Source organism: Cervus elaphus, chromosome 4, assembly GCF_910594005.1.
Source record: "Cervus elaphus chromosome 4, mCerEla1.1, whole genome shotgun sequence".
Classification (NCBI taxonomy): domain Eukaryota; kingdom Metazoa; phylum Chordata; class Mammalia; order Artiodactyla; family Cervidae; genus Cervus; species Cervus elaphus.
Window position 1 is genome coordinate 68488033 of NC_057818.1, and position 13564 is coordinate 68501596.

Consider the following 13564-nt stretch of genomic DNA (forward strand, 5'->3'; position numbering starts at 1 on the left):
GAATTCTCGCGTGGGAAATTCCACAGACAGAGGAGCCTGGAGGGCTGTAGTCCATGGGGTCCCAGAGAGCCAACATGACTTAGCGACTAAACAAAAAAAATCTCAGCTACAGCAGCAGAGATGAATCAGTGGTCAGAGCTCTGGGGAAAAGGTTTTCGAGTGGAAGTCAGCAACGCTGAAATGGTTAAAGGTGAGATTGCAGAGGAAGGCGCGGCCTGCAGACGGTGAGGGGGCCACAGGAGCTGCTTGTCCAAATCCCGAAGCTGAAGGCCCCGAGTTCAGAGCGTCCCATCTGGTCCTACATTCAGCGAGGAACCGGTCTGAGGCATTCCCGGGAGAAAAAAAGAGGTCATACGGACAGGCAGGACCTGAGGTTCTCACACAGGTCACACATCACACACACTTATCACACACACACACACACGTGGCCATTGCACAACCTCCCATCTCCTCCAGGCCTGTGTGGACCTGGCCTTCAACCCAGGCAGGTGAAGGCCTCTCCCCCCACTGGTGGCATTGATCAGGTAATTCCTTGGAAATCCAGTGCCTCCCCCACCCTGTGGCAACTTGCCACGTTGTCCCTCGGTTTCTCCACCTGACAAATTAGTCAGCTAGAGCCCGAGACCAAAGGATGGGTGCTGGGAGCCCCTTCTCCAAGCAGGTGTGAGGATATCGGGGTGACGGTGAACACCGGCATGCCATGCCCCATGCCAAACTGTCCCCGGGGCCCTGACGGTCACCGGTCACCACATGGAAGATGTGACAGAGAAGCTCTGCTTTCCCAGAGCTCACGGGCTGGAGTCCGAGGAGGCTCGTCCCAGGCGGGAGGTGGGCCGGCCGCCATGCCGCCCATCCACCTGAGACACTGACCGTGCGGCTCCTGGAGAATGGGGCTGGGGGGACCCGGGTGTGCTGGGGGGCAGGCAGCCGGGGGCCCCCCTGCTCACTGTCCCAGCAGCCAGTGGGGACAACCTGACCCACAGTGGACGCCAGCCCAGGCCGACGGAGCTAGGGTCAGTGGCCGTGACTCCTGGGGGAGGTCAAAGGAGGTGCTTCTCTAGAATTTGAAGCCTGTTGTGCAAGTAAGTATACCAGCTGCAGGTTCCAAAAGGCGTCACCTGTACACCAGGATGGGCAGAACGGCGGCCGGCAGGCCCTGTCGTGTGTCACCCCCTGTGGCTTAACTGCTCAGGCGCATCCAGCACCCGGCCCACGCAGAGTCTGCCCTGCCCAGGACAGATGGGTGGGAAGAGCTGGCCAGGGGGAGGCAAGCACAGAATGCACCCTCACGTGGCAGCTGGGAATGGAAAACAGTGCAGCCAGCCACTGTGGATGGCTGCCTGGACATGCCCCCAGTGGTCAAACAGCACACCACATGTCCAGTCCTACGTGTCCACCTGAGAGATATGGGAACAGGCGTTCAAGCAAACACTTGTACACTAGTGTTCACTGCAGAATTTTCCCTAACCACCAAAAGGTGGAAACCACCCAAATGTCCATCAACTGATGAAGGGCTAAACGAATTGTGGTCTACCCATAGGATGGAATATTACTCAGCAATAAAAAGGAATGAAGTACTGGTACGTGGTCAGACCGCAGAAAATATCACGGTCAGGGAAAGAAGCCAGACACCAAAAGGCCACATATTGTATGATTCCATTTATGTGAAAAATCTAAAACAAGCAGATCCAAAGAGTGAGTTAGTGGTTGCTAGGGGCTGAGGGGAGGAACAACGGGGAGTAACAGCTTAATAAACAGAGTTTCATTTTGGGGTGTGGAAATGTACTGGAATTAGTGACAATGACTATCGCACAACACAGAAAATACGTGAACTAAAAAATATAATGAAAATAAAAACCAACTGTACACTTTGAAATGGTTCAATTATGTTCTGTGAATTACATCTCAAAAACAGAAGGCACTCAGGGCATAAGGTGTTCCTGCCTTTGGCGTGCTGGGATGTCCACTTGATGCGGCCTGGGCCAGCCCACCCACCAACATCCAGAAGTCATCTGAGCCCCAGCCACAGGGACAATACTGCATTGACAGGAGGTGAGTGCATATATGTTTAAGCAATACTTCTATAATAAGAAAAACAAGGTCTTGGAAATCGTTAGGTAAAATAAAACATCAGCTTCTTGTCCATGGTCAAGCTGACTGCACACCAAGCAGGTTTTACATCAGAAGCTTAATTTGGGGTTGACAGCATTCTCCCCAGGGCACAGACTTCTCTTCAACCGGATGTGTCTTAATCTACTTGCTTCAAAAAGAAAACGTTCTGTGGGAAGATGGAGACACCTGCCGGGAATAATGGGCAGCGTGCTGGGGTGCAGGACAATGTCCTGTGGAGACCAAGCCCAGGGCACTTCAGTCACCACAGACAAGGAGCTGTGACTCCGCGAGGCCTGACTCTGGCAGGACGTGGGGCTCAGTTTGTCTGACCCCGGAGCCCTGGCTCCACACCCGGGGGCGCTGGCTCCCACCACCGCCCACCTCATTCAGTGTCTGCCTCTCACAGGGGTGGGCTTTACTCTCTGGCGGGGGTCTCAGGGCAGGCCCGGACTGCTACCTCCCCAGCTTTGCTTGAGTCTTTGCCTCTGCAGGTTTGACAGATTTCCTTGGTCTGCCTCCAAAAAGCCAGGCTGACTGCAGGGGACCAACTGCGGAGCTGCTGGGGCCGCTGCCAGGACCCTCTACTAATGGGGCCAGCCCAGGGGCCAGCAGACGAGGATCTGGGGTCCCCACGCACAAGGGAGCCATGAGTGCTGACATGGGAACCCTGCCACCCCTTCTGTTTGTACAACTGCAACCCAAGTGTGAACCTGGCCCCTCACAGAGAAGGGAACCCCACAGGAGAGCTGAGCCTTCGGAGGCCGTGGCCCTGCCAACACCTTGATTTCAGACGCCTGGCCTGTAGAATTGAGAGAATCAAGTTCTGTTGCTTTAAGTTGCCCAGTCAGTTGTAGCCACTTGTGCAGAGACCGGCCCAGCACCCTCACAGGATGGGTGGGTTGCATGGGGAGGCGGCCTTTCCTGACCCCCAGTGATGCCCTCAGATGACTGCTCAGTGCCGGACAGAGGGGAGACGGGGTGGTTCCTGGAAGCCGCAGCCGCGGTCTTGCAGGAAGGGGCCGTGTACTCACAGGAGGCAGGGCTGAGGGCGCCTCCAGACACCCTACCCCGACAGGTGGCTCCTCTGCGCATCTGCTGGGCCAGAAACCGGCCTCCCAGCAGCAGACCCGGCAGATGGAAGCTGCAGAGCGTGGCTGTGTCTCTGCCTCTCCTGCCCTGCTCCGAGCCTGCACCATCGAGCCACCTCTCCTGTACGACCACCTGCCAGCCACGGACCCAGGATCTGGAGCTGCGCTCAGCGAGGGCAGCCGGGAGCCTGTCCCTGACCCGGAACTGCAGTTGTTCCAGGTGTCTGACAGTAACCTCCCGTCTGCCCTGGGGGACCATGACCTCCACGCTGCGGGCTGGCCCAGCCTTCCTAACTGACTGCCGGTGAATGAGATTAGGGCTCGAGGACCTTCGGGCCCGCAGGGAGGCTGGGGGGCCAATGTCTCCCGTGCCGCGGCCTGCAGAACCGCATGCCAGCTTCCGTGGGAAGGAGGTGAGCGAGGCTCAGCGTCCTCAGCACCTGGACACGACCCCTGAGGCTGATAAGATTTTCCTGGAAATCAACAGAGGGCAGGCCGGGGGCGGCTCCACCAGCCCTTATCTTAGGCAAACTGCACCCCCACCGAGGGCTCCGGAGGACTCTAGCGTCTGTCCCTGCACCCGGCGGGAGGGGGGAGCAGGACGCGCAGCAGGGCGGGAGTGCAGTCTGCGTGCGGCCAAACTCCCTCCCACGCCCGTCCTCCCGGTGGTGCCGCCGCCCGGGCCTCGGCCTCCACCACCGGGACGCCGGAACCGGAGCAAGAAACACAGACAGGCCCGCCCGGAACTGAACGGCCGACAGCGGTGCCCGCCCGGGCCGGTGCCCGCCCGGGCCGGTGCCCGCCCGGGCCGGAGCCCGCGGACCGGAAGTGCGCCGGTCCGCCCCCGCCGGGACCCCGCGTGCGGCGCTGGGGTGGGAGCCGGGGTGGCGGCCGTGGGCGCCCCGCTCTCAGGCTGGGGTCGCGGGAACGCGCGGGATGCCCGTTACTCGCCGGGGGTGGCCGGCGCGGGTCCCCGGGTCCCCGCCAACTCGCAGCGCGGAGCCTTCCACCCTTGTGCTCCCGGCCGCGGCTCTGAAGTGAGGCGCGGCTGCGAGGACTGGCGGGATCCCCGCCCCCGCGGGTGCGCGCTCAGTTCCTTCAGTGGTGCCTGACTCTTTGCGGACCTGTGGACCGCAGCCCGCATTCTCCTCTGTCCATGGGATCCGCCAGGCAAGAACACTGAAGCGGGAAGCCATGCCCTCCAGGGGATCTTCCCGACCCAGGGATCGAACCCTCATCTCCTTAGTCTCCGCCCCTGCAGGCCGATTCTTGAGCCTTCTGGGACGCCCCGCTCCCGGGGGCTGCTGGGAAGTGTAGTCCCGCTGAGCCCGGCTCTCCGTCCGCCCCAGGACTCCGGTTGCCGTGGTAACGGGGGCCCTTGAGCCTGCGTCGTCGCCAAGGAGATGGCGTCTGAGACCCTGCACTCCGGCGCACCTGGCCCCGGAGAAGCTGGTAATTGGCCACGACGATGCTTAATAGTCCTTGTCTCCTATGACTTCTGGGACATACGGACTGGGAAAGGCGTGGAAGGGTCGCGGGTGGGAAACACCTGGGCTGCTCTGAAACGTCCGGGTGAGCGGGTCGCTCGCCAGCGGTGAAATCAGAATCTCAGAGCGGGGCTCGAGCATTTGGGTGTCAGACCTCCGGGGCAGATTCTAGCATGTCCAGCCGCGTTCCAGAGCCGCGACCCCCGGGGCCCCACTGGTGACGCTGAGCCTGCTCGCTCTGCTGGGCGGGATGTGCAGGTCAGCCCCCCCACCCCCATCCACTATGCCACCCGCGTCGGTGCCCGCCCTTCCCGGGACTCCTGCACCACAACTATACGGACACACGTGATGATGTCTGCCGATGTGGCCCCCAGGTGGCACTCAGCGGTCCCGACGGTCCGCTCCCACTGTGTGTCCCCTTTTCCATCCTAATAGGTGTCTGGGTATCGAATATCCTGCTTTAGTGAGGCCTGTCTCCTTGCCCAGCGGCAGTGTCAGGGCTTGCTTGAAGCTGTTGGTGGGTTCACCACGCTCAGTGAGGTTGGAGCGGTGGCTGACCGGCACGCGGAAGGCCGCTTGCCCGTGTGCCTACCCTGGGGGAACAGGAAGGCCTTGCCAGGGTGGCTGCAAAGGAGGGGAGGTGCGTGGGTGCCTCTGCGGTGTGGGCAGGCCCCACTACTAGCTGAAGACTCTTGTGCACTCCCTGGGGCTTCCACTGCTGGGTCTCCCAGGGCTCAACAGGCTTGCAGAATTGGGACCTCTCAGGCCTGTGGGTGCACTGCGGCTGAAGGAGCTTCTCCTTCTTGCAAAAGGACCTCCTGCTCTGGGTGCAGGGAAAAGGGCCACTCCCTGGAGTGAATTATCTGCTGCCTCAGGCCTGCCTCCCAAAGGCCCTGTTGCTGTTGGGCAGTCGTGGAGGGTGGACGTGAGCACCTGTGTGAGGGACTTGTTTGGCTGGAGTTGGCTGCAGGGTCTGCTTTACAGAAGCTGGTTACCTAAGATGACCTCCTGTCCCGCCCCCTGCCTCCTAGGGCTTATGCTGGGAGCAGCACCCGAAAAGTACTTGAGTGCCCTGGTGGGCCACAGGGGGATTTTAGGGGCAAGACCCCTGGTCACTCAGGACACTGAAGAGGGAGTGGGGCTCCCGCAAGAGGTCCCTGGAAATGTCAGGCTCCTGGACCAAGGCTCATACCGGGCCACAGCCCTGGCAGCCTGTGCCCTGGGGCAGCTGTCCTGCCACCCACACGCCCCCCCACGCAGGAGGGGCCCTCTCAGCTCTGTCTGCTGGGGGCCTAGGCTCCACCTCGCCCTCACCTGAGGTCCCAGGACAGCTCATGGGGCATCAGCCTGCTCAGGGCACTGGGTTGGAGCGTCCATCCTGGGGACAGCCTCCAACTCAGGAGTCCTCGTTGCAGGACTTGGAAGAGCCGAGAAATGGAGAGGCTGGCCCTTCCCAAGAGGGGAAAAGCAAACTTCAGTGACTGAGGGATCCTGGATGACTTGGCCAGATTTCCTTGAGTCTTGAAAGCAGTAAAAGGGGAGAGACATAAAGAAAGGAGTTTCAGGGCCTTCCCTGGCAGTCCAGTGGTTAGGACTCCATACTTCCTTTGCAGCAGGCATGGGTTCAATCCCTGGTTGGGGAACTAAGATCCACAAGTTGCTCGGATTAGCAAAACAAAAAAGCAGGAGCTGAAGGTAGCCGGTTTACTGGACTGAAGTAAGTGGTCAGGAGGCAACTCCTGGCCTCTCCAGGCTTCCCCCCACCCTGCCCCCGCCGTCCTCTCTCACCTCTGTGACACCTGGCCCCATGCTGACCTCCACCTTCCTAAGACCCACCCTCTTCACCAGTTGCCCTGAACATCCTCCCAGACTGCCCATTTGACAAGCCACCCCCAGTGCTTGTCATTTGGTGGCTGTGCCAGCCCCAGGATGGAACTGCTGCTGACCAGGGTGGAAAGTGCAACGTGTACGTGTGGTCAGCAGAATAATGGATCCCAACTAGGGCCACATCATAATCCCCAGAGCCTGTGAGTGTGCCACCTCATTTGGCAAAGAGGACTTTGCAGATCTGATAAGCGATCAGGAGATAGAGTGTCCTGAATCATCCAGGCGGGCCCTAAATGTGGTCACCATGCTCCATCTAAGAGGGAGGATGGAGGCTGGTCGGCAGAGGAGGTGTGATGACAGAAACAGATCAGAGTGATGAGGCCGCAGGAATGAGCAGGGACCTCTGGCCTTTCCCTCCCCATTCAGCTCCGTGCAGACCCGAGGGATCTGAAACGCCACACGGAAGTTACCCAGTGGAAACAAAAGATGCAAAAAAGAGCTCACAGGGAAAGTATTTCTGGCACTCAGCTCCCTGTAGCTGCCTCTGGGTGGGTCTGGGGCTGTGGGCCATCTCTTTATACCTCTGTGCTCATACCTTTCCCCTCTCTTCTCCAATAAGTAGGTATTAGGAAATTGGAAGCATCCCGTTTTTGCTTTTACATTTCAGTGGCCCCCTTGTCCTAACACCTGGGCAGTTATCTACGATTGAGTACCAAATCACCTCAACATATGTATCCCCTACTCTTCAAAAGTTTGCTTTATGCCACTTTGCTGTGAAGAAAGATCTATATTAGAATCTATTTTTGCTAAATGAAAGAAATCTTTGAAGAGAATTTTCACTTTTAAGAAAAGTTAAAAAGGGAAAACTTCATTCCCCATTTGTTATGCAGAGAGCTAAGTGACAGAGGAAGCACACATATATAAGTTAAATAAGCAGGGTGACAATATACAACCTTGATGCACTCCTTTTCCTATTTGGAACCAGTCTGTTGTTCCATGTTCAGTTCTAACTGTTGCTTCCTGACCTGCATACAGATTTCTCAAGAGGCAGGTCAGGTGGTCTGGTATTCCCATCTGTTTAAGAATTTTCCATAGTGTATTGAGATCTACACAGTCAAAGGCTTTGGCATGGTCAATAAAGCAGAGTAGATGTTTTTCTGAAACTCTCTTGCTTTTTCGATGATCCAATAGATATTGGCAATTTGATTTCTGGTTCCTCTGCCTTTTCTAAATCCAACTTGAACATCTGGAAGTTCATGGTTCACATACTGTTGAAGCCTCGCTTGGAGAGTTTTGAGCATTACTTTGCTAGCATATGAGATGCGTGAAATTGTGCAGTAGTTTGAACATTCTTTGGCATTGCCTTTCTTTGGGGTTGGAATGAAAACTGACCTTTTCTAGTCCTGTGGCCACTGCTGAGTTTTCCAAATTTGCTGGCATATTGAGTGCAGCACTTTCACAGCATCATCTTTTAGGATATGAAATAGCTCAACTGGAATTCCATTACCTCCACTAGCTTTGTTCGTAGTGATGCTTCCTAAGGCCCACTTGACTTCCATTCCAGGTTGTGTGGCTCTAGGTGAGTGATCACACCATCATGATTATCTGGGCCGTGAAGATCTTTTTTGTATAGTTCTTCTGTGTATTCTTGCTACCTCCTTTTAATATTTTCTGCTTCTGTTAGGTCCATTACCATTTCTGTCCTTTATTTTGCCTATCTGCATGAAATGTTCCACGGGTATCATTAATTTTCTTGAAGAGATATCTAGTCTTTTACATTCTGTTGTTTCCCTCTATTTCTTTGCATTGATCACTGAGGAAGGCGTTCTTATCTCTCCTTGCTATTCTTTGGAACTGTGCATTCAAATGGTTATATCTTTGCTTTTTTCCTTTGCCTTTAGCTTCTCTTTTCTCAGTTACTTGTAAGTCCTCCTCAGAGAACCATTTTGCCTTTTTCCATTTCTTTTTCTTGGGGATGGTTTTGATCACTGCCTCCTGTACAATGTCATGAACCTCCATCCATAGTTTGTCAGGCACTCTGTCTATCAGATCTAATCCCTTGAATCTATTTGTCACTTCCACTGTATAATTGTAAGGGATATGATTTAGGTCATACCTGAATGGTCTAGTGGTTTTCCCTACTTTCTTCAGTTTAAGTCTGAATTTGGCAATAAGGAGTTCATGATCTGAGCCACAGTCGGCTCCCAGTCTTGTTTTTGCTGAATGTGTAGAGCTTCTCCATCCTTGGCTGCAAAGAATATAATCAATCTGATTTCAGAATTGACCATCTGGTGATGCCCATGTGCAGAGCCTTCTCTTGTGTTTTTGGAAGAGGATGTCAGTGCATTCTCTTCGCAAAACTCTGTTAGCCTTTGCCCTGCTTCATTCTGTACTCCAAGGCCAAATTTGCCTGTTACTCCAGATATTTCTTGACTTCCTACTTTTGCATTCCAGTCCCCTATCACGAAAAGGACATCTTTTTTGGGTGTTAGTTTTAGAAAGTTTTGTAGGTCTTCATAGAACCGCTCAACTTCAGCTTCTTCAGCATTACTGGTTGGGGCACAGACTTGGATTACTGCGATATTGGATGGTTTGCCTCAGAAATGAACAGAGGTCATTCTGTCTTTTTTGAGATTGTACCCAAGTACTGCATTTCAGACTCTATTGTTGACGATGATGGCTACTCCATTTCTTCTAAGGGATTCTTGCCCACAATAGTAGATATAATGGTTGGTCATCTATGTTAAAGTCACCCATTCCAGTCCATTTTAGTTCACTGATTCCTAAAATGTCAATGTTCACTCTTGCCATCTCCCGTTTGACCACTTCTAACTTGCCTTGATTCATGGACCTAATATTCCAAGTTCTTATGCAATATTGTTCTTTGCAGCATCACCAGTTACATTCCCACTTCACAGATGGGAAAACTGAGGCCCAGACAGGAAAGCCACGCATCCTGAGCTGGACCCATGCAGCCATGGCCCACGACCCGGGGCTGATCTGCCCCAATCTCTCACCCCAGCCGCATCCCTGAGGGGTGGAAGGGCGCGCCCCCCCACCCCACCCCAGGGCAGCATCCAGGCGCTCCCGCTGAGCACCCGGCGGAAGAGGAGCCGGCGATCTTCTCTGGGCTTGGCCAGGCCTCCCGGTTACCGTGGCGACCACCACCCTTTCCGCGCCCGAGCCCCGCTCTGCAGGCGGCTGTAGGTACTCCTGCCTCCGGATAAAACTGGAGCCTCCCTGCGATTCGCCATCGCCTTGGAGACACATGGCGTCACCCAGCTGGCAATCACTTCCACGCTAGTGATTGGTCGTGCCCAGGGAAGGGCGGGGCTTTCCGTGTGGCTCCCGGCTGTTAGTCGGTTCCACTTGCAGGACAGAGGGAGGTCCGAGCGTTCCCCCGAACGTTTAAACTGTGTTCTTAGACTCCCCCCCCCCCCCCCCCCCCCCCGCCGGACCAACTTAAGTTCCCGCCTCTAGTTCCGACAGGTATGGATGCCAGGTTCTACCCCAGTTCCTGCCTTTGGGTCCCATCCTCCCAAATCCACGTATCCGTTTCTCACCCAGTTAAGGCGTTGGGTTCCCCCTCCTCAAGTCCCAGTCCCGCTTTCTCTCCGAATTTGTGCCTTGCATCTCCAGATCGCATCCGCTAGTATCTGTATCTGCGAGACTTCTGAATTCATACCTCTGGCCTCCAAAATTTGAAATCCTGTACCCACGAATTCTGGATATTTGGATGTTCGAAATGTGTTTCTGGACTTATCCTTAATCCAAGCCTCTGAGAGCCCCTATTAATAAATACCCTGTCCTAAGTTCTTCCTCCCCTCTACTCTCCACCCCAAGTGTTGCCAAGTGAGGAGACAGGTCTGCAGCTGCTCCGGCATCGCCACCCCAGCCCTGCACGTTCTGTCCTGTTGCCCCCTCTGGCCCTCGTTCCGAAAAGCCACCCTGAACATGTGGTCCTGATTTAGAGCTAAGCAAATTGAGGACGGGGAGTGGGCTTTGACTAGCCCACCTAGCAGGTGAGCTGGCCTAGGCACCTCCCTTGCCTTGCACTCTAGGCCTATAATAAGCATCCTGGCCCAGACAAGCCACCCATCCCTGTGAGCCCAGACTGATGCTCAGTGGCAGGAGCAGTGGGAAAGATCAACTTGCTCTCTGCCAAGGAGATGGATGCCTGTGTTGTGTGTGTGTGGGGGTGGGGGCGGGAAGACTAACAATCCTGCAGGAATTAGAGGAACAATAAATATGCTTGTTTGTTCACATTCATTTGTTTGTTTGAGCAGGTTTGAAATCAAAGAGACCATCCTTCCTTGGTAATTACATGGTTACTTGTTCATGAACCTTTTCTTTAATAAGGGAGGAGCTTAGTGAGCAGAAAGAGCCCCTCTCTGAATCATGCCAGATCCAGTGGAAAGGCCTAGAATTGACTGGACTCATTTGTTCATTGGACACATATTTATTGGGTACTTTGTACATGCTGAGCTCCCTGGCACTGGGGGAGACATGATGCAGAGAAGTGGAGAGGCCAGCTGAAGTAGGAGAGGTCAGGTTCTGGGGCAACCAGCTTAGAATTCCAGCTTGGCCCCCTTTTGCTGTGTGACCCTGGGTGAGTTACTGCACCTCTCTGGGCCTTATGACTACCTAATCAAGTTGTTCTGAAGAGCAAATGGTCTGATTCCTAGCTTCCTAATGCCTACCTGTGATTAGGAAGGGGTTTCCCAAGGCTGACCTCAATTAAGAGGTGGCCAGGACTTCCCTGGTGGTCCAGGGGCTAAGACTCTGTGCTCACAAGGCAGGGGACCAGGTTTGGATCCCTGGTCAAGGAACTAGATCCTACGTGCTGCAACTAAACCGGTGTAGCCAAATAAAAATAAAAATAATTTCTTTTTTTTAAAAGAGGTGGCCAGGAAGAGGGACAGAACCAGGTGAGGAGGTGTTCTGAACAGGGAACACAGAAGGACTATGGGTCTGAAATTGGTGTCTCATGAAGGAGGGAGGCTCAGTGACTCGGTGTCTGCCTGAAGCCCACAGTGGGAGCAGCAAGACACCAGAGAACTACCGCATCCATCCTTCCATCCATTGTTTATCCAGCAGTTACTGTGAGCAGACACTGTACTTCCAGCTGGGGATACACAGAGAACAAGCCTGACATTCCACCCTCACGGAGCAGTTGGAAAACTAGGGCACAGAGGATGGCCAGGGCTCCTTAGTCCAGAGCGAACACGCTGCACCAGGAATTGAGGCGGGGGTCAGGGGTGGGGTTTGTAGAGCCTGGCCCCCTCCAGCCTGGAGAACACAGTACCAGCATCCCGAGGCTTACAGGATCAGACTCCGAACTTTGTGCCTGTGTCTGGGGACATGGGGAGCCCTGGCAAATAGTGTGTGATCTTCAGCTAAGCAAGGTGACCCCCGACCCCCCAACACAGAGGGCTTTACCGCAGGTCCTCCCACCTGCTCTCCACTGCTGGGTGGGTCACTCTTGTCAGGTCTATAAAGATGTCCATTATCAAGTGATCGCTGACAGCCAGGCCACAGACTCCAGACTCATCTTGTTTGATTTAGTTCTCATTTTCACAGACAGGGGAAACAGGTTCAGAGGGGTGGGCCCTTGTCAGCTTTTGAGGAGAAAGAGGCAGGGTTGGGGGGGGCCCTCTGGATCCTGCTGAGTGAGGGTGCCCAGTGCCTACTCCTCGCTTCCTGTTTTCCCCTGGGAAGCACTTCGCCAGCTGTGTCCCGGAGAAACAGACAGAGCCTACTTAGCCCGTCCCCACCCCCACAGACCACGGTGGAAAGCCCAGCTGCTGCTCTGCACAGAGCAGGGCAGAAGCCAGGGGAAGGCCACAGGGTGGTGGTGGTGGGGCTTGGCCTCTGGGTGCAGCTCCCAGACTTCCACACCCCAGAGCCTGAAGTCTGATCCCCTGCCCAGACCAGCTTCTAGGCCTGTGTCCCCCCTGGACAAAGACATGAGCTGTGACTGAGACACTCCAGAGTTTCTGGAAAGCTCTAGGAATTGAGATGGGATAGGAACGAGTCTTTATAGTCAGTCAGTCAACAAACACCGAAGCTGCTGAGCACCCGCAATGCATATGCCGGGACGGTGGACCAGTGAGGGTGTTGGAGACAAATGAAGGACAGCCTGAGTCAGAAGGCTGAGCCCCTTCGGGTGTCAGAAGGGGAGCTCCCAGCCGCGGAGGTTGAGATGGGCACTTGGAGATGAGGAGGCTCAGGGGACTCAGCTCCCCCAGATGCCGCTTCCTGCCATCTGCAGCCAGCACGGGTGTGCAGCTAGTGGTCGCTGCGCCTGCGAAGCCCGCCGAGGAGGCGTCCACGTCCCAGCTGGGCTCCAGGGTCTAGGCTGGGGGTGTGACTCTTACTACGTGCTCTCCACGCCAATCGCCGGGGTCACTGAGTGCGGCTGCAGAGTGGACAGGGCACCCACCACGGTGCGGCCCCTGCACTCGACCAGAGACCTCAGCAGCACAGGCCCTAGCTGAATCAGAAAGGGAGGGAGCTGTCCCCCAGGACCCCTCCCCGACCCCCTCCCGCAAGTGGAAATGGAGCAGGAAACGCGGGCACCAAGGAGAGACAGTGGGAAGGGGACCCCGGCATGGCATGAAGCGACGGGTCCCCTCTCGGAGGCTCAGGCCCCAAGCAGCCCCGGGCGCGCGAGCGTGGGGGAGGCGGACGCTCGAGTGGAGCCCGGCCACACGCGCGGGGCCGGGACCACAGCGGAGCGCAGTCGCGACGTCCCAGCACCACTGAGCCGAGCCGACCTGCGACGCGTGCGTGTCGGTGTAGCGATCACTGCATGCCAGACTTCTGACCTCATTAGACATGGCGGCGTTGGCCTCAAAGAGACCTTTGCGCCTGTGCAAGTGCCTCCCCAGCGAGCTTTCAAGTGCTGGAAGTTGGACTTCCGCCAGACTGGCTTTTGGGCCCACTTCTGCGAGAACGCATGCGCTGAATGTATACGTGTTCCGTCTGGCCCCGAGGCGCGTTTACATGCTCGTTCCGGATTGGCCCGTTACTAGGCCGTATCTGTATGCG